General features: G+C 40.0%; 1 non-coding gene across 1 annotated transcript; it reads left to right on the forward strand.

Annotated features, from left to right (window-relative positions):
• The first annotated feature begins 3,764 nt into the window (after nucleotides 1-3,764).
• On the forward strand, nucleotides 3,765-3,902 carry LOC114813432. Its single transcript, XR_003761152.1, has one exon. It is a non-coding gene; the product is annotated as a small nucleolar RNA SNORA7 (small nucleolar RNA).
• The last annotated feature ends 1,710 nt before the right edge of the window (nucleotides 3,903-5,612 follow it).

Raw genomic sequence — 5,612 nt, forward strand, 5'->3', positions numbered from 1 at the left:
AATAATAATAATAAATACTCTGCACACTATAAGCTGTCAATAAATGTCATTTATTATTAGTAGTGGCAATTAGTAATATAAATAAATATTACTAATACCACTACAATTAATAACAATAGTGGTATGTGTTAAGTACTTACTATCTGCCAAGCACTGGTGTATATATGATAAAATCAGATTGGATACAGTCCCTGTCCCAGTGGAGAGCACAGGCTACGGGTGAGGGAGAGAGTTATCTTATCCCCATTTTATAGGTGAAGAAACTGAAGTACAGAGAAATTGAGTGAATTGCCCAAGTTCATATATCAGAATTAAAGCCCAGAATTAAAATTCCAAAATGTTCCACTAATCACATTCTTCCTGAAGCAAAAAGCCATCAGGTCTCCCTGAGCGTACAGGGAACATATCAAAATGATATGTGCCATTTGTTGCAAAATCGTTTCCCCACTGTAGCCCCTACTGCTGCACCAGTGCCTCCTCCAAGCCCCCACATCTCCTTGAATGAACACTCCAGGCAGCTCAATCCCTAGATCCTAAATTCTGCCCAATCAGCTGCCACCTTTGAGGAGGCAGGGGAGCAGAGATATTTGAGAGAAGCTGTGTGACCTTCATCTTCTGAAGGTCCTGTGCAGCTGCTCTCCACCAGGAAATGACCTGAAGCAGCAGATTAGCTTCCCATTTGAAGGAAAGGAAAGTAACAGCATTCTGACCCTGAGGGCTCTCTTATAAGAAGCTCGATTGGTGACCATCTAGACCAATTAATAGTTGACTCCAGAAGGACAGCCACTTTCCCTTCTGATCTCCAATTTAATTCCTGATCAATTTCTCATTTTTCTACTCCAGTGCAACCAAGCCAAAATTTCCCTCTTTATTCCATAATAGGGGAAGTGGAAAGGAATGGGTTTGTGGAGTCTGAGGGGAACAGGGGACTATGTGGTGGAGAACCAGAGACTCATAGTACCTCCTAATGCCTAGTGAAACCCTGGGGAAGGTAGCCAGAATTACTCCAAGCTCCCCTGGGGGACTCTGACTTGGAGCCTTACCCAGCTCGGTCTTGATTCCCCCCAAATGGTGTCTCCCTTGGACCCTCTGATTGGCCCGGGAGACATTTCCAAGTCTCTGAAGATGCTGATTATTCTCCACAACAACATTTACTGAGCACTTCTTGTGTGCAGAGCCCTATAGAAGACAATGTGGGAGTAAACACAACAGAAGTTAAAGGTGTAGTCCTTGTCCTCAAGGAGCTTGCAACAAATGCAGTCACCAAGTGATTGTCAAATCTCCAGGATTTGGGGAATTTATACAAGTACAGTAGTAGTAATAATGATGGCATTTGTTAAGTGCTTCCTATGTGCCAGGTACTGTTCTTGCAAAGTTGTCTCACGTGGTTCTCACAGTCTTAACCCCATTTTACAGATGAGGTAACTGAGGCACAGATAAATTAAGTGGTTTGCCCAAGGTCACACAGCAGACAAGTGGTGGAACTGGGATTAGAATCCATGTCCTCTGACTCCCAAGCTTGTGCTCTTTCCACTAAGCCACACTGCTTGTCTGACAGTAGTTTGACAACATACCAGTTTTACTTTTTACTATGCTGCCTTTCAAATTTTGAGTATCACAGATATTATTTCCAAATAATAGTGAATTATATGAATTATACTGAATGGTATGTTAGTTGTTCTAGGGCAAAGACTTCATACTTTCCTGACTTTCTTGAATAATAGCTTTAACTTTTCATAACACTTTTACTGGTTTTTGGTACGTCAATAATATATGTGAAGCAGTATGCCCTAGTGGGAAGAGCATGAACACAGGAATTGGCAGACCTAGGTTCTAATCCAGCTCTGTCACTTGTCTGCTGTATGACCTTTGGCAAGTCATTTAACTTCTCTGTGTCTCAGTTACCTTACCTTTAAAATGACAATTAAAGCTGTGAGCTTCATATGAAACATGGATTGTTTCCAAATTGATTATCTTATATTTACCCCAGTGCTTAGCACAGCACTTGCCACATAAGTAAGTGCTGAACAAATACCACACACAAAAAAATCAATGGTTCAGTATTTTTGAACAATTGGTAAATGTCCCTACAAATGTTTTTTAATGTTACTAAACTATTTCAATTGATTTTCTATTTTTCTACTGGCATTCTTTCTGGACAATTCTTGTGAATTATTAATTTATAAAGGTAATGGATAAAACTTACTCAAAAATTGATTTATCAGACTCACCATCTCATCATAGAAAGCAGTATTTTCGGGGTATTTGAAGAAAAAACCCTCATTTTAATATTTATCATTTTGGATGTTTTAAAGAGAGAATGAATGGATAAATAGATTAGTAGTGACCTCACTTTTCATCTCTATGTTGTTGGTTCAGCCCTGGAGTAGGCCAACTTATTACTAGTTGGCAGCTGTTTTGGAGCTTAAAATGGATTGTTGATTTAAATTCAGTTCCTATAGTGTCCCTTTGCCAAAACCACCAGCATGTTTGGCACTTCATTGATAATCCTTTCCGAGAGGAAAAAGTTTATTTTACTTCCATTACTAGAGCTAAATCCTTTAGATTTCAAGGAAAGTCCACTTAGGGTGGTCTGAATGGATGAAAGAAAAATTTCTACTAGGAGTTTCATCATTATTCCTGTTCTAGGGATGTAGAAAAAACTTAGTTAATAACATTTCATTTACAATTTTTGTATATAAGAACCAAAGCTGAGTGACCTATTGGAAAGAGCATAGAAAAGTGGCAGATCAATCTATCAATGGTATTGATTGAGTTCTTACTGTGTACAGATCACTGTACTAAAAGCTTGGGAGGAACCCATGGTCTAGAGGGGATATAGACATTAAAATTAAATGAATTATGGTTATTTAAATGAGAGCTAGCTGTGGGGCTGAGGATGAGGTAAGTATCAAGTGTTTCAAAGGTACAGATCAAAGTGCATAAGTGAGGCAGGAGATCGAGTTACAGTGAGTAAGTTTGCATTAGAGGAATGAAGTGTGCAGGCTTGGCTGTAGTAAGAAATCAGTGAAGAATCAGTAGACAGGGCAAGCTGATTGAGTAAGGAGCGTCTGTTTGGTACAGAGATGCACAAATAACCATTGAAATTTCTTGAGAAGTAGCAAGATGTGGCCCGAACATGTTTTAGAGAGATGTGCTGAGCAGCAGAGTGAAGTATGGACTGGAATGGAAAGAGACAGGAGGCAGGGAGGTCAGCCAGGAGGTTGAGCAGTAGTCAAGATGGGATACGCTGAGTCCTTAGTTCAGCATAGCAGCAGTTTGGATGGTGAGGAAAGGGAAGATTTTAGTGCTATTGTGAATGTATAACAGATAGGATTTGGTGACAGATTGAATATGTGGGTTGAATAAGAGAGATGAGTCAAAGATAATGCCAAGGTTAAAGTACTGTGAGATAGGGAGATAGTGGTGTTGTGTATAAAGATGGGAAAGAGATGGGGAGGACAGGGTTTGAGTGGAAAGATGTTTGGTTTTGGACATGTTTAGTTTAAGGTATTGATGGAACATCTGGGTAGAGATGTTCTGATGGAGGGAAGAAATTATGGGACTGCAGGGAAGGAGAGATAAGAGCTGGAGTGATGGATTTGAGAGTCTCTATGTAGGGATGGTAGTTGAAGCCATGGGACCAAGTGAGTTTTCTGAGGAAACAGGTGGAGTTGGAGATTAGAAAATGTCCCAGAACTGAACCTTGAGAAACTCCCACAGTCAGGTTTCAGATTATTTTTTTTAACAGTATCTGTTAAGCACCACTCTCAGGGTCGCACCTGGAGAGTTTCCAGTACTGTACCAGTTTTGACTATGGGAGGGAGAGTCAAGCAGAGGTATATCCATTCCATTCCTAGCTTGGGCAGTGGCTAGCGAGTGGAAAGCAATCTGCTACAAGTCAGATCTCATCTGTGCTGAGCAGCAGCGGCATGGGAGAGAGTCGAGGGTGGAGACTCAAGTTCACTGCATGGAAGGAAGCAATGGTAAACCACTTTTGTATTTTTACCAAGAAAACTCTATGGTACACTACCAGAATGATTGCAGATGAAGGTGGGGCGTTCTGGGAGAGCTGTTTCCATGACATCACTATGGGTCAGGGACAATTCGACAGTCTAAAACAAGACAATCTGTTAAGCACTTACTGCCAGGCACTATACTAAGCACTGGGGTAAATACAAGCTAATCAGGTTGGACACAGCCTGTGTTCCACATGGAGCTTAGAGTCCCAACCCCCACTTTACAGATGAAGTCACTGAGGGACAGAGCAGTTAATGTCTTGCCCAAGGCTACACAGCAGACAAACTGAGGAGAGGGGATCAGAATCCATGTCCTTCTGACTTCCAGGCCCATGTTCTATCCACTATCCATGTTCTATCTTGTCAGATGCAAAGGAGGAGGGAGTATCAGGCAGGAAGGAGGGAGTAAACAAGAGGACTTAATTGAGAGAGACAATAATGGAGGCACTGTGAGTTGGCTTAAGAGGAGCAAAGCATGTGAGCTGTGGTGTAGTGAGAGAGAAGTGAAGATTGTAGGGGAGAGAGAGCTGATTCAAGTAGGGGAGAGAGACTGTAGAATGTCCTGAAGGAAATATCTTCTGTTTGATTCTGTCAAACATCATAGTATTGTCTATGTCCTGGAAAACCAAAAACACAAATGTATTTTCCAAACTATCTCTGCCTTGTTTTTGTTTTTTGTTTTTTTCAAAATGCTTAAAGGGCATAATACAAACATAACCTAGGTCCTAGCCACCTTTTACTACATCCTTCCTAGGGATTTATCCAGAATTTTTTGATAAATTACTCCAGATTGAATCATCCTATAATGAAATCTACTTTCTTTGATGCCTGTATGCTTTGCAAAAGTCCAACCTCAGGAAGAAGGTAATAGTTTAGTTTCATCTCAAATTTGCACTGTATTTGTTGACTTAATTTCTGTTTTTGACATCTATCTGACCTAATTAAAACCATTTTAATTAAATTTAATTAGATTTCTGCTCAATTTGAATGATTTCCTGACAAGCTTCCACTTCCCAACAAATTATAAGTTATAAATTAAGGTGCATAAGTGAAATACGAATGGTATGGCTGAATCACACAACTGTTGAGAACTCAGTTCCTCTACGTACATTGTATATAAAATCGAAACAGATTTGAAGTTCACAAAACACTGTGAGCATTCTCTATAGGGATTTTTCCATAGAGGTTATAAAGACTAGGATTCTGGCCCAATGCTTCCCTTTTTAACTGCAATTTCTTTTAGGAGAAAAACCAATTACTACAAAAGTGTTTTAAAAACTGTCATGCACATCAATTTCCCTTCTGGCCCGAAATGTTTCCTAAGGCAGAAAATACCACATGGCTGTTAGAAAGAACTGATATAAGCTTACAGTCCAATGAAAAGATTCGGATCAAAGCTGAGGCATAAGGCTCTGTCTGTGACAGAATTTCCATTTTTTTCCAGTTATGTGCAAATAAAACAAACCAGTGTGAATTAAATCACAGACCTTATCCTCCACTCTTCGCCTTGGTTTTGCTGCAAACATTAAGAATTCCAATCAAAGCTGAGAGAGATGCACACACTGTTTTGCCACTTTGAAACACTTTCAATAC

The sequence above is a fragment of the Ornithorhynchus anatinus genome, chromosome 7 (assembly GCF_004115215.2).
Source record: "Ornithorhynchus anatinus isolate Pmale09 chromosome 7, mOrnAna1.pri.v4, whole genome shotgun sequence".
NCBI lineage: Eukaryota > Metazoa > Chordata > Mammalia > Monotremata > Ornithorhynchidae > Ornithorhynchus > Ornithorhynchus anatinus.